The following is a 20,311-nucleotide window of genomic DNA, read 5'->3' as shown; positions in this document are numbered from 1 at the left end:
CCCCCAGCGTGGCACCGCCCCCCCAGCGTGGCACCGCCCCCCCCAGCGTGGCACCGCCCCCCCCAGCGTGGCACCGCCCCCCCCCCCGCGTGGCACCGCCCCCCCAGCGTGGCACCGCCCCCCCAGCGTGGCACCGCCCCCCCAGCGTGGCACCGCCCCCCCAGCGTGGCACCGCCCCCCCAGCGTGGCACCGCCCCCCCAGCGTGGCACCGCCCCCCCAGCGTGGCACCGCCCCCCCAGCGTGGCACCGCCCCCCCAGCGTGGCACCGCCCCCCCCAGCGTGGCACCGCCCCCCCCAGCGTGGCACCGCCCCCCCCAGCGTGGCACCGCCCCCCCCCAGCGTGGCACCGCCCCCCCCAGCGTGGCACCGCCCCCCCAGCGTGGCACCGCCCCCCCCAGCGTGGCACCGCCCCCCCAGCGTGGCACCGCCCCCCCCCAGCGTGGCACCGCCCCCCCCAGCGTGGCACCGCCCCCCCCAGCGTGGCACCGCCCCCCCCAGCGTGGCACCGCCCCCCCCAGCGTGGCACCGCCCCCCCAGCGTGGCACCGCCCCCCCCAGCGTGGCACCGCCCCCCCCAGCGTGGCACCGCCCCCCCCAGCGTGGCACCGCCCTCAATAACATGGCGCCAGATGCTTTAAAGTGGCTCAGTGCAGGGTTGTGGCTGGTAGAGGTTGGAGCTCTTCTGCTGTGTCCCAGGTCAGTGCCAGTCTCTGCTGCTTTGGGGGGTTTCTCTATAGCAGCCGCTGGAGCTGCGCGGGGCTTGGGGGGGTGGCCACCGGCGGGGCAGCGCGGGGCTTTTGGGGGGGAGAGGGGGGCGTGTCCGGGCTTGGCCGGCGGGGCTCTGCGGGGGTGGCGGCTGCTGCCTCAACCGTACCCAGAGGCCCCGTGGGAGCTCAATGCTGCCACCCTGTGTGTAATGGCCGGCAGTGCAGCCGTGCCGCGGCGTGTGCCGCCCTGGGGGAGCTAATTTCTGCAGCCTAACTGCGCTGAATGCTCGAAAATTCTTAGGGGAAGAGCGGAGGGCGGAGAGCTTGACTCGAGCGTCGCTATGGATCCGGCGCCTGCGCCCTAGCCCGGCTCTGCTCGCGCCAGGGGGGCAGCGTTCCGGTGGTCGCTATGGATACGGCGCCTGCGCCGCAGCGGGTCCGGTCCCGGTGTCGCTGCCGGCCCGGGACTCCCAGGTGTGTTCCTTCCGGCGTCTGAAGGTGGTCTGGGGCCATCGGCAGGGCTTTTGGGGGTGACGGAGGAGGTCTTGGGGACACCTAAAAGGGTCTGGGGATACGTAAAGTTCTCGTGGGGCCATCGGAAAGGGTCAAGGGTCGTGGGGAGGCAGCTGGGCACCTCCGACGGACCCTTTGGGAGGTCTCTGCAGGCTCCCGTGGGAGCTGGGGGTGTCTCGGGGTGGGTTTGGGTTTGGGTTTGTGCTGCAAACAGCGTTGATAATGACTTAGAGAAAGACACACAAGAGACTCAGTAAGTCTCTTGTATCGTGCTTCTATTCTGGCGCCTGACACAGGTAGGATCATTTCAAAAGAGCTGTGTGTCTTCAGAGAGGTTTGGGCAAACTTTTATACAAAAAGTTATCTGTCTATAATGACAGAGGTCCAGATGCTGCCTATCTATACAAAGCTTATCTATCTAAAAGAGCAGAAGTACACATATCATGCAGGTGTCCTTTGTCTTATCCAAAAGAGCATCTTGTCCAAGACTAACAGAAGTGAATCACTGACAAATCCTGTTATTCCTTCTCTATCCAAAGGCTGTCTGCCAACCCCTCTCCCCCTCCCTGCGTCCCAGCATTTCAGCTAACAAGCGGAAAATTCTTATCAACTCTGTGGTTCTGTTAATGAGACTTTTCTGTTCATCAGTTCCCCCCTTTCTCACAGCCAACAGTATATTCCTATACTATATTTTCTTAAGGCAAACTTTGGACCCAGGCTTTCTGAGCTATCTTTCCCATGCTGACACTTGTGGAAGTTACTCTCAGATGTAGTCACCCAGTCTGATGCCCCCCAAGTCCAATTCATTGAGGCTTCCCCAAATAAAGGGGTCCTCATTTGGCCTCGAGGAAGTTCAGTGCATATCCAACAGTTAGAGAGATTAGTTTGCAAAGCCAATTCTTGCCTAACGTGTAAGTACATATTGCCTTCCCATCCCTCAATTTCCTTGCTGTGCTGCAAAGATTTTGATAGGAATTTCTAGGTATTAACTACAGCCAGGGCAATCCTTCAAGTGCCCTAGGAACGCAGTGAAAACCTTTTGGGAATTGTTCCTGCTCTGGTACTCCTCAAGCTATGAGGAGCTCTTCAGGGCAGCTCCAAGGTTAGGTTTGGATTCTCCTGGAGTCTCACACAGAACGAGTCTCACGATTCCAGTGGTCTCATTTCATAGCTGCATTTTCTTCTCTCTGCCTAGGTGACAGGACGACCTCACTAATCAAGAGAGATAGCCTGAGCTCTGCAGGAACCTTGAACCCAAGCAGCCAGTGCCTTCTGTGAGTACAAGCTGTCCTTGCTCAACGTGGAAGTAGTTGAGAGCTGAAGCCAGACCACGCCTTAATTCCCTTAGCTTCCTCTTCTGCAGATTAAACAGTCCCAGTTCCTTCAGCCACTCCTCCTAAGGCTTGTTATCCAGACCCCTCACCAGCTTTGTGGCCCTTCTCTGGACTCACTCTCTCACAAGGGGTGTCCTGGGGAACACCACTTGTGCCCGGCCGGCCACCGGCTGGGTTTAACTCTGTTCCCCACCGCTCTTGGGGCCCAGCCATCCATCCTGTTCTGCTGTCCAGCAGTCCCTTTGAAAAAAAATCCATCTGAAAAAAGAAGTAGCAGAGAAGGAAAGTTGAAGCTGCAAGGATTGCAGTCCCCTCAGTTCTGGTTGTAGCCAGGTGGGGGTTGGTCTCTTCTCCCAGGCAAGCAGCACCAGAACAAGAGGACACAGTCTCAAGCTGTGCCAGGGGAGGTTTAGGCTGGATGTTAGGAAGTGGTTTACAGCTTGGCCAAAGACTCTTCTGATCCCTGTCTTCTGGTCGTGTCGGGTGCCAAGAAGGCCACTGGCAACCTGGCCAATATCAGGAACAGTGTGGCCAGCAGGAGCAGGGAGGTCATTCTGCCCCTGCACTTGGCACTGGTTAGGGCACACCTTGAGTCCCGTGTCCAGTTCTGGGCCCCTCCGTTTAAGCAAGACGTTGAGTTGCTGGAAGGAGTCCGGAGAAGGGCAACAAAGCTGGGGAGGGGTTTGGAGCACAGGCCTGTGAGGAGAGGCTGAGGGAGCTGGGGTTGCTTAGCCTGGAGAAGAGGAGGCTCAGGGGAGACCTTCTTGCTCTCTGCAACTCCCTGAAGGGAGGTTGTAGCCAGGTGGGGGTTGGTCTCTTCTTCCAGGCAAGCAGCACCAGAACAAGAGGACACAGTCTCAAGCTGTGGCAGGGGAGGTTTAGGCTAGAGGTTAGGAAGAGGTTCTGCACAGAGAAAGTGATTGCCCATTGGAGTGGGCTGCCCAGGGAGGTGGTGGAGTCACCATCTTTGGAGGTGTTCAGGAGGAGACTGGATAGGGTGCTTGGTTGCATGGTTTAGTTGATTAGGTGGTGTTGGATGATAGGTTGGACACGATGATCTTGAAGGTCTCTTCCAACCTGGTCCGGTCCATTCCATTCCATCACCATCTAATCAACTAAACCATGGCACTGAGTGCCTCATCCAGTCTCTTTCTAAACACTTCCAGTGATGGTGACTCCACCACCTCCCTGGGCAGCACATTCCAAAGGCCAATCTCTCTTTCATCCTGCTCTATTCTAGTCTGTGAAGATCTTCTTCCTAACATCCAGGTTTAATTGGTGAGAGCAACAGACTTGGTTGCTGCCACCCGCTGCTAAGGGGTCTGAGTGGCCCCCAAATGGGGTTTGGAGGCAGGTAAAGGTTTCTTTTGGCGTGTGAAGGGGTTTTGTGGGCATCTAGAAGGGGTGTGGAGCCCCCTGAAAGGGTCTGGGATAGTGTCAGGGGGTTCTGGGCTGGTCCACCAGCGGGTCTGGGGACATTAGAAGCGTCTGGGGGTACCTAAAACGGAGCTGGGCGTATCAGATGGGGGGTTTGGGTGACTCCAAAGGGGTTTTGTGGGCATCTAAGTTGGGGAATCTGTGGGGGTCCTGAAGGAGTTGGGGGGTTCTCAGTGAGGTTTTGGAGTCTCTATGGAGTGCCTGGAGTCTCCTGGAGTGCCTGTGCTTGAAACCCCCCCCAAAGGCCGTGCAGAGTGGTGCTCACAGTAGCTCTGCAAGTCTGCCATGGGCTCAGGAGGCTGTGGAGTGGTTAAACCTTTTCTTTTGCTCAAGCACAATCTTTCTGAATTCTTGGATTTTTTTTTTTTCCCAGGGTGATGTGAAACTGTCTGATTTTGGGCTAAGCACAGCTGTTCAGAAGTCTCAGAGACCTGAGCTCTACAGGAACTTCGCACACAAACCCCCAAGTGCTTTCTGTGAGTACAAGCTGTCCTTGTCCAGCATGGAGGTAGTTGAGAGCTGAAGCCAGACCACGCCATAATTCCCTCAGCTTCCTCTTCTGAAAAAAGAAGTAGCAGAGAAGGAAAGCTGAAGCTGCAAAGACTGCAGTCCCCTCAGTTCTGGTGGTACCCTCTGTGAGATCCTAAGCCACCTGAACTGAGCCGGTCAGGCAGCCAAGCTAGTGCAGCAGTGTCTTCTGGAGAGTTGATAGGAGCCAGTTCTGTGGGGTTTGTTGAAGGGAGTGGCCAGTCGTTCTACATGAACAATTGTCTTAGTGCTAGCAAGCAGGAGGCTCTGAAGTGTGGTACTTTGAGAGCTCCATTCATACTTGCCCTTCAGGAGGAGCCAGCTCTTTCATTGAAGGATCTTCCTGAGGTGTCCAAGTACAATTTCTGTTGACACTTTTCAGCTCTTACATCCAGGTTGCTGACAGAGGATGTTGGTTTGTGGGCCCTGGCAGCGACAGTTTTCCAAAGAGGAGCTCTAAGGCCAGCTGCAAGGTTAGGTTTGGATTCTCCTGGGGTGCCTGTTGTTCACAAAGTTCTTTGCTGTTGCAAAGCTGGGAGAAGTGTGAGGTTCAGCTGATGAAGTTTCTCTCTTTAGGAGTGTCTGCTCAGCCGTCCTCTTCCTGGATCTCGGAGCTTTGTCTCTCCCTGTTTGCGGTGCCCCGACAAGGACTTGTGCCGACACATCCTCGGGAAGCTGAAACCACCAAAGGGTTTAATGGGTTTGAGACAAAATTCACCCAACACCTTCTGCGGTGGTGTACGGGAAAGAGTCGGTAGGGGAAGCCGCAGGACAGCCTGCAGCAAAGCTCAGGACTTGTTCCCTCGCCTCTGCCTTCTGCACGTCTCCTCGTCGGCCGCCTGTGAGCGAGACGCTTCACCAGCTGGCTTGTTTGAAATCAGCAAAGTTATGGCATGGAAGTTATCTGGTAGGAGTCGTTGCTAAACAGATGCAGTTGAAGCTTTGTATCTTCCGTTCTCTCTACTAGTTATTCTAATCTTGCCCTGTTGGTTTAGCCCATCAGTTTTCATGTTCTCTTCATCTATTAGTAGCAGAAGAAAGGGCCCCTTGATTCCAGTATTTCTTGCTGTAGTTCAGAGGTAGAGTTGGAGTTGGCTTTCCCTCTGACCTTTTATACTTTTACTTTGTGTTAAGTGGAACCCAAAACTGAATAGGATACTTTGTGTAAAGCTTGAGCAGCCCTTAACTTTCGAATTATTATACTGCATGCACTACTGCTTTGCAACATTCACAGGACTGTGGTGGTGTCAGACGGTTCACTTGCATTTAGCTCCTCAGGGGCCAGGCCTTCCTTTGGGCTGATAGTCTTGGCCAAAGCTGCAATGTTCAGTCCTTGCTGTGAAAGGCAGGAGGTTCATCAGGAGGTTTCCTTTCTGAGGAGGTTCCCCTCAGAAAGGAAACTGGTGACATGGTCACAAGTGATGAGGAAAAGGCTGAGGTGCTTAATAACTTCTTTACCTCAGTCTTCACTGCAAGGGCCTCTAGCCACACTCCTGATGTTATGGAAGTCAAAGCCAGGGACGGGGAGGAAGAACTGCCCATTGTAAGTGCAGATCAGGTTCGTGATCACCTGAAGAACCTGAAAGTGTTCAAGTCCATGGGACCCGACGGGATACACCCACGGGTGCTGAGAGAACTGGCAGAGGAGGTTGCTAAACCCCTCTCTATTATATTTCAAAAGTCATGGCAGTCTGGGGCAGTCCCCACAGACTGGAAAAGGGGAAACATTGCCCCCATCTTCAAAAAGGGCAAGAAGGAGTAACCAGGGAACTCCAGGCCAGTCAGTCTCACCTCTGTGCCCGGAAAGATCATGGAGCAGATCCTCCTGGAGTCACTACTCGCTCAAAAGAATAGTGAAGAGGTGATTGGGAACAGTCAGCATGGCTTTGCCAAGGGCAAATCCTGCCTGACCAACCTGGTGGCCTTCTATGAGCAGGTGACAAAATTAATAGCTGAGGGGCGAGCAACTGATGTCGTTTACCTGGACCTGAGCAAAGCCTTCGACACTGTCCCGCACCACATCCTGGTCTCCAGGCTGGTGACACATGGGTGTGATGGGTGACCACTGGATGGATAAGGAACTGGCTTGATGGCCGCAGCCAAAGAGTGGCTGTCAATGGCTCCATGTCCCAGGGGAGGCCAGGGACAAGCAGAGTCCCTCAGGGATCACTCCTGGAACCAGGCTTGTTCAACATCTCTGTGGGTGCCATGGACAGTGGCATTGAGTGCACCCTCAGCAAGTTTGCTGATGACACCAAGCTGTGTGGTGCAGCAGACACGCTGGAGGGAAGGGAGGCCATCCAGAGGGACCTTGACAGGCTGGAGAGGTGGGCACAAGCCAACCTCATGAAGTTCAATAAGAGCAAGTGCAGGGTCCTGCATCTGGGTCGAGGCAATCCCAGGCACAAATCCAGGCTGGGCAGTGACTGGCTGGAAAGTAGCCCTGAGGAGAGAGACTTGGGGGTGCTGGTGGACAAAAAGCTCAACATGAGCTCTCAATGTGCACTTGCAGCCCGCAAGGCCAATCAGATCCTGGGCTGCATCAGGAGAAGTGTGGCTAGCAGGTCGAGGGAGGTGATCCTCCCCCTCTGCTCAGCCCTGGTGAGACCCCACCTGGAGTACTGTGTCCAGTTCTGGAGCCCCTATGACAAGAGGGATGTGGAGGTGCTGGAACGTGTCCAGAGAAGGGCCACGAGGATGATCAGAGGGCTGGAGCACCTCTCCTATGAGGGCAGACTGAAGGAGTTGGGGCTGTTCAGTCTGCAGAAGAGAGGGCTCCGAGGTGACCTAATTGTGGCCTTCCAGTATCTGAAAGGGGCCTACAGGAAGGCTGGGGAAGTTTGCTTTATTTTGTGCCTTTTTGGGGGTGAATCAAAGGGAGTGGGGGGATTGTGGGTGGGCTGGTTCTGCCACGTGGGGCAGGGGGCTGCTGCAGCAGAGGAGCAGGTGAGCGAGGGCTGGGGGCCCCCCCCTAAAGTGCTGAAAATTCTCCGAGGGGACCACACTATCTTTAAAAGTGTAAGTACTGGGGTGAGGCGAGGCGGAGGCAAACCTCTGGTTTGCAGCTGGAGAGGGAGGGCTTGGAGTGACTGGTGCGTAAGAAAGCTTTGGAAACGACCCCTGTCTGCCCTCTCTGCTTCTAAAAGGCTTTTAGCATTGGAAAATAAAAGCCAGGTGGGGGCCCGGCTGCTGCCCACGCCCAGGGAGGTGCTCAGTGCTGCCACCCGGTGTGTAACGGCCGGCAGTGCAGCCGTGCCGCGGCGTGTGCCGCCCCGTGGGAGCTCAATGCTGCCACCCTGTGTGTAACGGCCGGCAGTGCAGCCGTGCCGCGGCGTGTGCCGCCCCGGGGGAGCTCAATGTTGCCATCCGGTGTGTAACGGCCGGCAGTGCTGGCGGAACGAACGTTTTTCTGACAGCTCTTGGAGGAACGTTTCTGTACAGGTGTTCCCCAGGGCTCCTCAGCTGCTCAGAACTCAACGTGTTGTCTTGGAGGGGAATAAAACCCATGGAACGCTGAGCGTAAGGTCACAACGCAGGCACCGCCCCCCCCAGAGTGGCGCCGACCCCCCAGCGTGGCGCCGCCCCCCCCAGCGTGGCGCCGCCCCCCCCAGCGTGGCGCCGACCCCCCCAGCGTGGCACCGCCCCCCCAGCGTGGCGCCGCCCCCCCCAGCGTGGCACCGCCCCCCCCAGCGTGGCACCGCCCCCCCCAGCGTGGCACCGCCCCCCCCAGCGTGGCACCGCCCCCCCAGCGTGGCACCGCCCCCCCCAGCGTGGCACCGCCCCCCCAGCGTGGCACCGCCCCCCCCAGCGTGGCACCGCCCCCCCCAGCGTGGCACCGCCCCCCCCAGCGTGGCACCGCCCCCCCCAGCGTGGCACCGCCCCCCCCAGCGTGGCACCGCCCCCCCCAGCGTGGCACCGCCCCCCCCAGCGTGGCACCGCCCCCCCAGCGTGGCACCGCCCCCCCCCAGCGTGGCACCGCCCCCCCCAGCGTGGCACCGCCCCCCCCAGCGTGGCACCGCCCCCCCCCAGCGTGGCACCGCCCCCCCCAGCGTGGCACCGCCCCCCCAGCGTGGCACCGCCCCCCCAGCGTGGCACCGCCCCCCCCAGCGTGGCACCGCCCCCCCAGCGTGGCACCGCCCCCCCCAGCGTGGCACCGCCCCCCCCAGCGTGGCACCGCCCCCCCCAGCGTGGCACCGCCCCCCCCCAGCGTGGCACCGCCCCCCCCAGCGTGGCACCGCCCCCCTCAGCGTGGCACCGCCCCTCCAGCCTGAACCCCACCCCCCAGCTTGGCACCGCCCTCAACAACATGGCGCCAGATGCTTTAAAGTGGCTTAGTGCAGGGTTGTGGCTGGTAGAGGTTGGAGCTCTTCTGCTGTGTCCCAGGTCAGTGCCAGTCTCTGCTGCTTTGGGGGGTTTCTCTATAGCAGCCGCTGGAGCTGCGCGGGGCTTGGGGGGGTGGCCACCGGCGGGGCAGCGCGGGGCTTTTGGGGGGGGGAGGGGGGCGTGTCCGGGCTTGGCCGGCGGGGCTCTGTGGGGGTGGCGGCTGCTGCCTCAACCGTACCCAGAGGCCCCGTGGGAGCTCAATGCTGCCACCCTGTGTGTAATGGCCGGCAGTGCAGCCGTGCCGCGGCGTGTGCCGCCCCGGGGGAGCTCAATGCTGCCACCCGGTGTGTAATGGCCGGCAGTGCAGCCGTGCCGCGGCGTATACCGCCCCGGGGGAGCTCAGTGCTCAACCCTGTGTGTAATGGCCGGCAGTGCAGCCGTGCCGCGGCGTATACCGCCCCGTGGGAGGTCAGTGCTCAACCCGGTGTGTAATGGCCGGCAGTGCAGCCGTGCCGCGGCGTGTGCCGCCCTGGGGGAGCTAATTTCTGCAGCCTAACTGCGCTGAATGCTCGACAATTCTTAGGGGAAGAGCGGAGGGCGGAGAGCTTGACTCGAGCGTCGCTATGGATCCGGCGCCTGCGCCCTAGCCCGGCTCTGCTCGCGCCAGGGGGGCAGCGTCCCGGTGGTCGCTATGGACACGGCGCCTGCGCCGCAGCGGGTCCGGTCCCGGTGTCGCTGCCGGCCCGGGACTCCCAGGTGTGTTCCTTCCGGCGTCTGAAGGTGGTCTGGGGCCATCGGCAGGGCTTTTGGGGGTGACGGAGGAGGTCTTGGGGACACCTAAAAGGGTCTGGGGATACGTAAAGTTCTCGTGGGGCCATCGGAAAGGGTCAAGGGTCGTGGGGAGGCAGCTGGGCACCTCCGACGGACCCTTTGGGAGGTCTCTGCAGGCTCCCGTGGGAGCTGGGGGTGTCTCGGGGTGGGTTTGGGTTTGGGTTTGTGCTGCAAACAGCGTTGATAATGACTTAGAGAAAGACACACAAGAGACTCAGTAAGTCTCTTGTATCGTGCTTCTATTCTGGCGCCTGACACAGGTAGGATCATTTCAAAAGAGCTGTGTGTCTTCAGAGAGGTTTGGGCAAACTTTTACACAAAAAGTTATCTGTCTATAATGACAGAGGTCCAGATGCTGCCTATCTATACAAAGCTTATCTATCTAAAAGAGCAGAAGTACACATATCATGCAGGTGTCCTTTATCGTATACAAAAGAGCATCTTGTCCAAGACTAACAGAAGTGAATCACTGACAAATCCTGTTATTCCTTCTCTATCCAAAGGCTGTCTGCCAACCCCTCTCCCCCTCCCTGCGTCCCAGCATTTCAGCTAACAAGCGGAAAATTCTTATCAACTCTGTGGTTCTGTTAATGAGACTTTTCTGTTCATCAGTTCCCCCCTTTCTCACAGCCAACAGTATATTCCTATACTATATTTTCTTAAGGCAAACTTTGGACCCAGGCTTTCTGAGCTATCTTTCCCATGCTGACACTTGTGGAAGTTACTCTCAGATGTAGTCACCCAGTCTGATGCCCCCCAAGTCCAATTCATTGAGGCTTCCCCAAATAAAGGGGTCCTCATTTGGCCTCGAGGAAGTTCAGTGCATATCCAACAGTTAGAGAGATTAGTTTGCAAAGCCAATTCTTGCCTAACGTGTAAGTACATATTGCCTTCCCATCCCTCAATTTCCTTGCTGTGCTGCAAAGATTTTGATAGGAATTTCTAGGTATTAACTACAGCCAGGGCAATCCTTCAAGTGCCCTAGGAATGCAGTGAAAACCTTTTGGGAATTGTTCCTGCTCTGGTACTCCTCAAGCTATGAGGAGCTCTTCAGGGCAGCTCCAAGGTTAGGTTTGGATTCTCCTGGAGTCTCACACAGAACGAGTCTCACGATTCCAGTGGTCTCATTTCATAGCTGCATTTTCTTCTCTCTGCCTAGGTGACAGGACGACCTCACTAATCAAGAGAGATAGCCTGAGCTCTGCAGGAACCTTGAACCCAAGCAGCCAGTGCCTTCTGTGAGTACAAGCTGTCCTTGCTCAACGTGGAAGTAGTTGAGAGCTGAAGCCAGACCACGCCTTAATTCCCTTAGCTTCCTCTTCTGCAGATTAAACAGTCCCAGTTCCTTCAGCCACTCCTCCTAAGGCTTGTTATCCAGACCCCTCACCAGCTTTGTGGCCCTTCTCTGGACTCACTCTCTCACAAGGGGTGTCCTGGGGAACACCACTTGTGCCCGGCCGTCCACCGGCTGGGTTTAACTCTGTTCCCCACCGCTCTTGGGGCCCAGCCATCCATCCTGTTCTGCTGTCCAGCAGTCCCTTTGAAAAACAATCCATCTGAAAAAAGAAGTAGCAGAGAAGGAAAGTTGAAGCTGCAAGGATTGCAGTCCCCTCAGTTCTGGTTGTAGCCAGGTGGGGGTTGGTCTCTTCTCCCAGGCAAGCAGCACCAGAACAAGAGGACACAGTCTCAAGCTGTGCCAGGGGAGGTTTAGGCTGAATGTTAGGAAGTGGTTTACAGCTTGGCCAAAGACTCTTCTGATCCCTGTCTTCTGGTCGTGACCAGCAGCGTGCACGGGTGGCCAAGAAGGCCACTGGCAACCTGGCCAATATCAGGAACAGTGTGGCCAGCAGGAGCAGGGAGGTCATTCTGCCCCTGCACTTGGCACTGGTTAGGGCACACCTTGAGTCCCGTGTCCAGTTCTGGGCCCCTCCGTTTAAGCAAGACGTTGAGTTGCTGGAAGGAGTCCGGAGAAGGGCAACAAAGCTGGGGAGGGGTTTGGAGCACAGGCCTGTGAGGAGAGGCTGAGGGAGCTGGGGTTGCTTAGCCTGGAGAAGAGGAGGCTCAGGGGAGACCTTCTTGCTCTCTGCAACTCCCTGAAGGGAGGTTGTAGCCAGGTGGGGGTTGGTCTCTTCTTCCAGGCAAGCAGCACCAGAACAAGAGGACACAGTCTCAAGCTGTGGCAGGGGAGGTTTAGGCTAGAGGTTAGGAAGAGGTTCTGCACAGAGAGAGTGATGGCCCATTGGAATGGGCTGCCCAGGGAGGTGGTGGAGTCACCATCTTTGGAGGTGTTCAGGAGGAGACTGGATAGGGTGCTTGGTTGCATGGTTTAGTTGATTAGGTGGTGTTGGATGATAGGTTGGACACGATGATCTTGAAGGTCTCTTCCAACCTGGTCCGGTCCATTCCATTCCATCACCATCTAATCAACTAAACCATGGCACTGAGTGCCTCATCCAGTCTCTTTCTAAACACTTCCAGTGATGGTGACTCCACCACCTCCCTGGGCAGCACATTCCAAAGGCCAATCTCTCTTTCAACCTGCTCTATTCTATTCTATGAAGACCTTCTTCCTAACATCCAGGTTTAATTGGTGAGAGCAACAGACTTGGTTGCTGCCACCCGCTGCTAAGGGGTCTGAGTGGCCCCCAAATGGGGTTTGGAGGCAGGTAAAGGTTTCTTTTGGCATGTGAAGGGGTTTTGTGGGCATCTAGAAGGGGTGTGGAGCCCCCTGAAAGGGTCTGGGATAGTGTCAGGGGGTTCTGGGCTGGTCTACCAGCGGGTCTGGGGACATTAGAAGCGTCTGGGGGTACCTAAAACGGATCTGGGCGTATCAGATGGGGGGTTTGGGTGCATCCAAAGGGGTTTTGTGGGCATCTAAGTTGGGGAGTCTGGGGGGGTCCTGAAGGAGTTGGGGGGTTCTCCTCAAGCTATGAGCAGACACACAGACAGTTGTTAACGGACTTTCTTTGATCATTCCAGGACTGGTGTGCTGGGACTGGCAGGATCTTCCTGAGCTGTCCACGTACAGTTTCTGTCGACACTCTTCAGCTCGTACATCCGGTTTGCTGACAGAGGGTGTGGGGTTTGTGGGGCCCGGCAGCGAGACTTTTCCAAAGAGGAGCTCTTCAGGGCAGCTCCAAGGTTAGGTTTGGATTCTCCTGGAGTCTCACACAGAACGAGTCTCACGATTCCAGTGGTCTCATTTCATAGCTGCATTTTCTTCTCTCTGCCTAGGTGACAGGACGACCTCACTAATCAAGAGAGATAGCCTGAGCTCTGCAGGAACCTTGAACCCAAGCAGCCAGTGCCTTCTGTGAGTACAAGCTGTCCTTGCTCAACGTGGAAGTAGTTGAGAGCTGAAGCCAGACCATACCTTAATTCCCTCAGCTTCCTCTTCTGCAGATTAAACAGTCCCAGTTCCTTCAGCCACTCCTCCTAAGGCTTGTTATCCAGACCCCTCACCAGCTTTGTGGCCCTTCTCTGGACTCACTCTCTCACAAGGGGTGTCCTGGGGAACACCACTTGTGCCCGGCCGGCCACCGGCTGGGTTTAACTCTGTTCCCCACCGCTCTTGGGGCCCAGCCATCCATCCTGTTCTGCTGTCCAGCAGTCCCTTTGAAAAAAAATCCATCTGAAAAAAGAAGTAGCAGAGAAGGAAAGCTGAAGCTGCAAGGATTGCAGTCCCCTCAGTTCTGGTTGTAGCCAGGTGGGGGTTGGTCTCTTCTCCCAGGCAAGCAGCACCAGAACAAGAGGACACAGTCTCAAGCTGTGCCAGGGGAGGTTTAGGCTGGATGTTAGGAAGAAGGTCTTCATAGAATAGAATAGAGCAGGTTGAAAGAGAGATTGGCCTTTGGAATGTGCTGCTCAGGGAGGTGGTGCCCAGGGAGTCACCATCACTGGAAGTGTTTAGAAAGAGACTGGATGAGGCACTCAGTGCCGTGGTTTAGTTGATTAGATGGTGTTGGAATGGAATGGAACGGAATAGAATAGAATAGACCAGACCGAGTTGGAAGAGACCTTCAAGATCATCGTGTCCAACCTATCATCCAACACCACCTAATCAACTAAACCAAGCAACCAGGCACCCTATCCAGTCTCCTCCTGAACACCTCCAAAGATGGTGACTCCACCACCACCCTGGGCAGCCCATTCCAATGGGCCATCACTCTCTCCGTGCAGAACCTCTTCCTAACCTCTAGCCTAAACCTCCCCTGGTGCAGCCTGAGACTGTGTCCTCTTGCTGGGCCTGGTGATGATCAAAGTTCTTTTCCAAGCTGCTTACTCCTGTTTGGTTTTATTCTCCTGCATGAATTGTCAGTTCAAAGCACTCGAGAGAAATGGTGTGATGGCTGTGCTGCCAAGCATCAGACTGGGGACCGAAAGACAACCTCCTGTGGATCGATGTACCGGGATATTCCAGGAACCTCTGTGCTGCCACAGACCTGGACTTAAACTCGTTCCAGATGCCGCGGTGTGTTCCACATGACAATCGCACTCGGCACGTGAAGAGTGGCCAAGAGACTTCCCTTGTTTCCTTTGTGGAAGGCTTTTGTGTGTCCCCCGGCCCCGGGGGCCGTGTTCCTCTCGGGCAGGCTGAGGACGAGGCTGCCCTCGGCAGCAGGCGTGCCGCAAGCGGAGCGGCGAAGCTGTGTTCCTGGCAGTTCTCTCTCCGCCTGGATCAGGACGAAGGTGCCGGCCGACAAGGACTTGCACTGACACAGGGTCAGAGAGCTGAGAGCACCAAAGGGTTTAATTGGTGAGAGCAACAGACTTGGTTGCTGCCACCCGCTGCTAAGTGGCCCCCACGTGGGGTTTGGAGGCAGGTAAAGGTTTCTTTTGGCGTGTGAAGGGGTTTTGTGGGCATCTAGAAGGGGTGTGGAGCCCCCTGAAAGGGTCTGGGATAGTGTCAGGGGGTTCTGGGCTGGTCCACCAGCGGGTCTGGGGACATTGGAAGCATCTGGGGGTACCTAAAGTGGAGCTGGGTGTTTCAGATGGGGGGTTTGGGTGCAACCAAAGGGGTTTTGTGGGCATCTAAGTTGGAGAATCTGTGGGGGTCCTGAAGGAGTTGGGGGGTTCTCAGTGAGGTTTTGGAGTCTCTATGGAGTCCCTGTTGTATCTTGGGTCTGCTGTGGGATTGGTAGTGACTGGGTGCTCCGGTTTTGGTGGCTCCAGGGCAGCAGGTACCCACAGGGCTGTGCCTTGCTTTATGTTCCCCAGCTGTGGGCCAAGCAGGAGCCCCAGGGGAAGGGAATTTCAGCATGTGGCGGGTGATAGTGGAGGCGACTTCCTGACAAAATGGCTTTGGGGGTTTGGTTAGGTCTTGTTTTTATGGTTGACTCACTCTTGCTTTCTTTCCTTTTTTTTCAGGGAGCTTAACTGCTTTGCCTGAGGACCAGTTGCAGATTTGTATTCGGCCTCAGCCACAAGCCCTGACACGGAGCGGGGTGCTTTGGTGTCAGAATGTGGAGCTGTTGGAAACCAAATTGCTCACTGAAAAAAAGAAAAGGAATAATTTGTCATAAAAAAATCCCCACAGTTCCTGTAAGCTTTCGAGTTCCTACTTAATAATATAAAGCAGTTTGTGGTTTGGTTGGTTTGGTTTTTTTCTTGTTGTGCTGCAAAGATTTTGATAGGAATTTCTAGGTATTAACTACAGCCAGAGCAAGCCTCTACTTGCCCTGGGAACGCAGTGAAAACCTTTTGGGAATTGGTTCTGCTCTGTTACTCCTCAAGCTATGAGCAGACACACAGGCAGTTGTTAACAGAGTTTCTTTGTGCATTCCAGGTCCGGTGTGTTCAGACCGGCAGGATCTTCCTGGGCCATCCGATTACGGTTTCCGTTGACACTTTTCAGCCCTTACATCCGGTTTGCCGACAGAGGACGTTGGTTTGTGGGCCCTGGCAGCGACAGTTTTCCAAAGAGGAGCTCTAAGGCCAGCTGCAAGGTTAGGTTTGGATTCTCCTGGGGTGCCTGTGCTTGAAAGCCCCCCAGAGGCCGTGCAGAGTGGTGCTCGCAGTAGCTCTGTGCAAGTCTGCCGTGGGCTCAGGAGGCCAGTATCTAGAGAGAGGGAAGGACAGAGACACTTCTAAGACAGTTTTAAAGAAATAATTATGAGAAGAGGCAAATTAATTCTGGGGACTCATGTGATATATCTGTTCAAGAGAAAAAAAAATGAAGGAGGTTTCTGACCATAACCAGGCTGACAAAGCACAGTAATGTGGTTTCCTATGGGATTCAACTCCTCCTGCATTGCACAGGACACTTCAACAGCTGTCCTGACAAGCTCTAAGTAATGAACTTAATCCACCCTGTGCGAGCAATGGGGCAAAAGATTACAAAATCCATGTATGCAGTTGAGATGTGTTACGTTGGGACGCCCAGGATACAGCTCATCAAGCTCTCCTAGTGTTTAGACGCAAGATGGAAGAAGGAAGGGGGAAGACAGAGCAGAAGGTCTATTTAAATATGAAACTCCTAGGCTGAAAGAAAAGAAAAACATTTTAAAGAGCACTCAGTGAGACTCTGTCACCAGCATAGCTAATCACAGAATCACTGAGTGTTAGGGGTTGGAAGGGACCCCAAAATAGCATCCGGTCCAACCCCTGTGCCAGTGCAGGATCACCTGGGGCGGGTTTTGAATGTCTCCAGAGACTCCACTAACTCTCTGGGCAGCCTGCTCCAGGGCTCTGGCACACACAGTGAAAAGGTTTTCCCTTCTGTTCCTGTGGAACTTCCTCCTTTTATTCGTCGGACGCAGCGAAGCCGCTGGGTCGTGTTGCTGCGGCAAGGTGACCCACCCTGTAGTTCAGGGCCTGGGTCTGTGCCTTCATGGCAGCCTGTTCCCTTGGCACCCTGTCAGCTTAACAGCCCTGTGCTCGGGGCCTGTGTGACGAGTTGTGGAGCCCTCCATCCCCCTTCTGTCCCCAGCAGCAGCCCAAGGTCCCTGTAAGCAGGGCTGGGGAGGCTGCTTTAGGCAGCTAACAGGAACCAACCTTGCCTGGCCCTTAGGGGGCTGAGGTCAGTCCCTGGGCTCCCGAAGAGGTGGTGTTGCGCTGCTGCCAGGAGGGCCGGCCCGTAGGTGGGGCACGGGCCAGAGCCTGTGGCTCTCTGTGGGGCTTTTTGGGAGTGCTGCTGAGGCCTCACTCTGTCCTGTTGGCATCCTTTGTCAGGGTAGCCAGATCCTAGGCCTGATGTCTATCGTTAGCTCAATCGCAGAATTTGCTCGTCTGCTGTTCCTGTCCGTAAATTTTTGCCAGTGCTTCTGTAATAAAAAGGTTTTTATTTCTCCTGTAACTTGCAAGCTGGTGACCTCCTTAGGAGCACCACTGTGTTGTTCACAAAGTTCTTTGCTGTTGCAAAGCTGGGAGAAGTGTGAGGTTCAGCTGATGAAGTTTCTCTCTTTAGGAGTGTCTGCTCAGCCGTCCTCTTCCTGGATCTCGGAGCTTTGTCTCTCCCTGTTTGCGGTGCCCCGACAAGGACTTGTGCCGACACATCCTCGGGAAGCTGAAACCACCAAAGGGTTTAATGGGTGAGAGCAAAGCTCAGCTGTGTGCTGAAGCTGCAAACCTTGCCCAGAAGGCTGTCCCCGGCTCGGGGTGATAAAAAGAACAGGAGCGTAGCCGCTCGGCTGTCTTTCCTTCTGTGATGCCACAGGGGGGTGGGCGAGGATACAGCAGAGGAGCAGTGAGGGAGGGGTGAGGGCAGCCTCCCACAAAGGCTGCTTGCAGACCTGAAATGCCAAATGTTTGAAATGCCAGGACGTTCTTGGAGGGGAGGGAAAGCCCCGGGCAAGTGTAAGAGTGAGTGTGAGGTGTTCCAGCAGAGGAACAGCGGTGCTGCTTATTGAGAGATTGCAGAAGGGCAGTGATTTGTGTGCAGAAAGGCCTTGACGTGACCCCCCTCTGTTCTGTAGAAAGGCTTCTAGAGGAGAAAAGCACATCCTGAGCAGAGCCACGGGGGGGTGTGGGGTGTGGTTTGAAGCAGAAATAGCAACTGTCTCTCAATTAAAACAGTGGATTGTCTTTCGTGTGTGTGTGTGGTGTGCTGTTTTTTCATTGACTGGAAAAAGCTCTGCAGGGAGACCAGCTGATCTGCTCCCGAGGCACAGCAGCACCGGACCTGCTGAGCGCTGGGGGCCTGTTAAGGAGGGTCTGCTGTCATCTGAAGTGGGCTTGGGGGTATGAAAGGGGAATTTGGGGGCATGTGAAGGGTTCTGGGAGCATCTAGAGGTGTCTGGGGACCTCTGGAGGGGCTCCTGGGTCATGTCTGGAGGGTCAGGGAGGAGTGGGGGGGTCTGTGCCTCAGTGTGGTTTCGGGGTCTCTGTGTCAGGTCCCCACAGCGTGTGGGTTGCTGTGTGGCACTGCTGGAGTCTCGGTGTCCCTAGCGCCGCTGACTCTTCTGCTCACTGCTCCCACCTTGTGGGCACGGCCAGGTACTGCTTGCTGTCGCCTGCTGCCAAGGGTGTGAGTGGCCTCTGCAGGGAGGCGCAGAGAGGTATTCTGGGGCGTCTAGAGGGGCTTTGTGGGCATCGAGAGGTGTCTGGCGGCCTCTGGAGGGTCTCCGGGGGGGTCTCTGGAGGGTCCTGAAGCAGCTGAGGGGGCGGGGAGTGGTGGTGCTGTGTTAGAGGTCTCGGGGGGGTTCCAGGGTTTGGGGTCCCGCAGGATTGGGGTGGTCTCACCCCGGTATTGGGTGTCCTGCAGTCCCAGGGTCCCCCAGCCACATCTCCCCCGGCATCTCAAGGCGAGCTGCGAGCACCTCAAGGGCCTTAGAGGGTGAGAAAGGAGGGCTGGGGGCATGTAGACGGAAGTGAGGGCACCAAGACGGCACCGTCCTCCCCGTGACAGCGCCTGCCCTTCCCAAGATGGCGCCGCCCTACCCGTGACAGCGCCTGCCCTTCCCAAGATGGCGTCGATCTCCCCGTGACAGCGCCTGCCCTTTCCAAGATGGCGTCGCCCTCCCCGTGACAGCGCCTGCCCTTCCCAAGATGGCGCCGCCCTCGCCCCGTCGGCTCCGACCTAGCCAGCGTAATCCTCGTCCCCTCTGCTTTCTCCGCTCCGCATCAGCTCAGTGTGGACTCTGCTGCTCTCTGGAGTTGCTCTGTGCCTGCTGCAGGACTCTGCTATGGGTTTGAGGGTGGGCGGCAGCGAGGGGGGGGCCGAGAAACACCAGCGGCGGGGGGGGGGGGGTGGGTGTCGATTTGCCGCGGTCGGGAGCAGTCTACTCCCAGTTCACGAGCTGTTCTCCTGTCTCTCCCAGCTCTTGCAGGCTGACCCCAATGCCCTCAGACTCGCCCAGCGATCCCAGGGTGAACCCGGCAGCACCCAGACTCGCCCAGCGATCGTCACGTGATTAGGGGCCGCGCAAAGGAGGGGCGGGGAGCAGAGAAAGCGGCGGCGGCGCCCAGCCTCCAGCCACGCCCGCTGGAACATGCTTTCCAATTAGTACGCTACCTCTTAGGTTTCCAACCTGGGTATTCAAAGAACGCCGAGGAAAGTGGGGGCAGGTGCTTTTGCCAGGCAGCCTCCAATGAGCAGGCCCGGGGCAACGAGGAGGTGGCAGCAGCCAGCACATGCAGGCATTTCCTGGGGCTCAGTGAATGTTTAGAGCTCAGGGGCTCAGCCTGTGCTTCCGCTTCCTTTTCTTCAGCACAGGAGTTCGGTTTGGCTGTCCAGAGCCTTGCTCTGCACCCGAATGCCGTACCGAGCGTGAGGGAAAGATGAAGCAACACCCACGTAGGCACCCAGGGAAAAAGCGGAGGTTGTCTTAGGAGCCGGTTTGAGACAAAATTCACCCAACTCCTTCTGCGGTGGTGTACGGGAAAGAGTCGGTAGGGGAAGCCGCAGGACAGCCTGCAGCAAAGCTCAGGACTTGTTCCCTCGCCTCTGCCTTCTGCACGTCTCCTCGTCGGCCGCCTGTGAGCGAGACGCTTCACCAGCTGGCTTGTTTGAAATCAGCAAAGTTATGGCATGGAAGTTATCTGGTAGGAGTCGTTGCTAAACAGATGCAGTTGAAGCTTTGTATCTTCCGTTCTCTCTACTAGTTATTCTAATCTTGCCCTGTTGGTTTAGCCCATCAGTTTTCATGTTCTCTTCATCTATTAGTAGCAGAAGAAAGGGCCCCTTGATTCCAGTATTTCTTGCTGTAGTTCAGAGGTAGAGTTGGCTTTCCCTCTGACCTTTTATACTTTTACTTTGTGTTAAGTGGAACCCAAAACTGAATAGGATACTTTGTGTAAAGCTTGAGCAGCCCTTAACTTTCCAATTATTATACCGCATGCACTACTGCTTTGCAACATTCACAGGACTGTGGTGGTGTCAGATAGTTCACTTGCATTTAGTTCCTCAGGGCCCAGGCCTTCCTTTGGGCTGATGGTCTTGGCCAAAGCTGCAATGTTCAGTCCTTGCTGTGAAAGGCAGGAGGTGCTGGCTGGGCAGTTTGCTTTATTTTGTGCCTTTTTGGGGGCGACTCAAAGGGAGTGGGGGGATTGTGGGTGGGCTGGTTCTGCCACGTGGGGCAGGGGGCTGCTGCAGCAGAGGAGCAGGTGAGCGAGGGCTGGGGGCCCCCCCCTAAAGTGCTGAAAATTCTCCGAGGGGACCACACTATCTTTAAAAGTGTAAGTACTGGGGTGAGGCGAGGC

At 56.4% G+C, this 20,311-nt stretch overlaps 1 long non-coding RNA gene across 1 annotated transcript; it reads left to right on the top strand.

Annotated features, from left to right (window-relative positions):
• Positions 1-15,059: 15,059 nt before the first annotated feature.
• LOC137452364 (uncharacterized) lies at positions 15,060-17,674 on the top strand. The gene is made up of 3 exons (XR_010990046.1): positions 15,060-15,214; positions 15,459-15,618; positions 17,079-17,674. It is a non-coding gene; the product is annotated as an uncharacterized lncRNA (long non-coding RNA).
• Positions 17,675-20,311: the final 2,637 nt, after the last annotated feature.

This window comes from Melanerpes formicivorus, unplaced genomic scaffold (genome assembly GCF_026170545.1).
Source record: "Melanerpes formicivorus ecotype bairdi unplaced genomic scaffold, bMelFor1.0.p_v2 SCAF_52, whole genome shotgun sequence".
In the NCBI taxonomy this organism is placed as follows: domain Eukaryota; kingdom Metazoa; phylum Chordata; class Aves; order Piciformes; family Picidae; genus Melanerpes; species Melanerpes formicivorus.
This window is presented reverse-complemented; position numbering and strand designations above follow the sequence as displayed.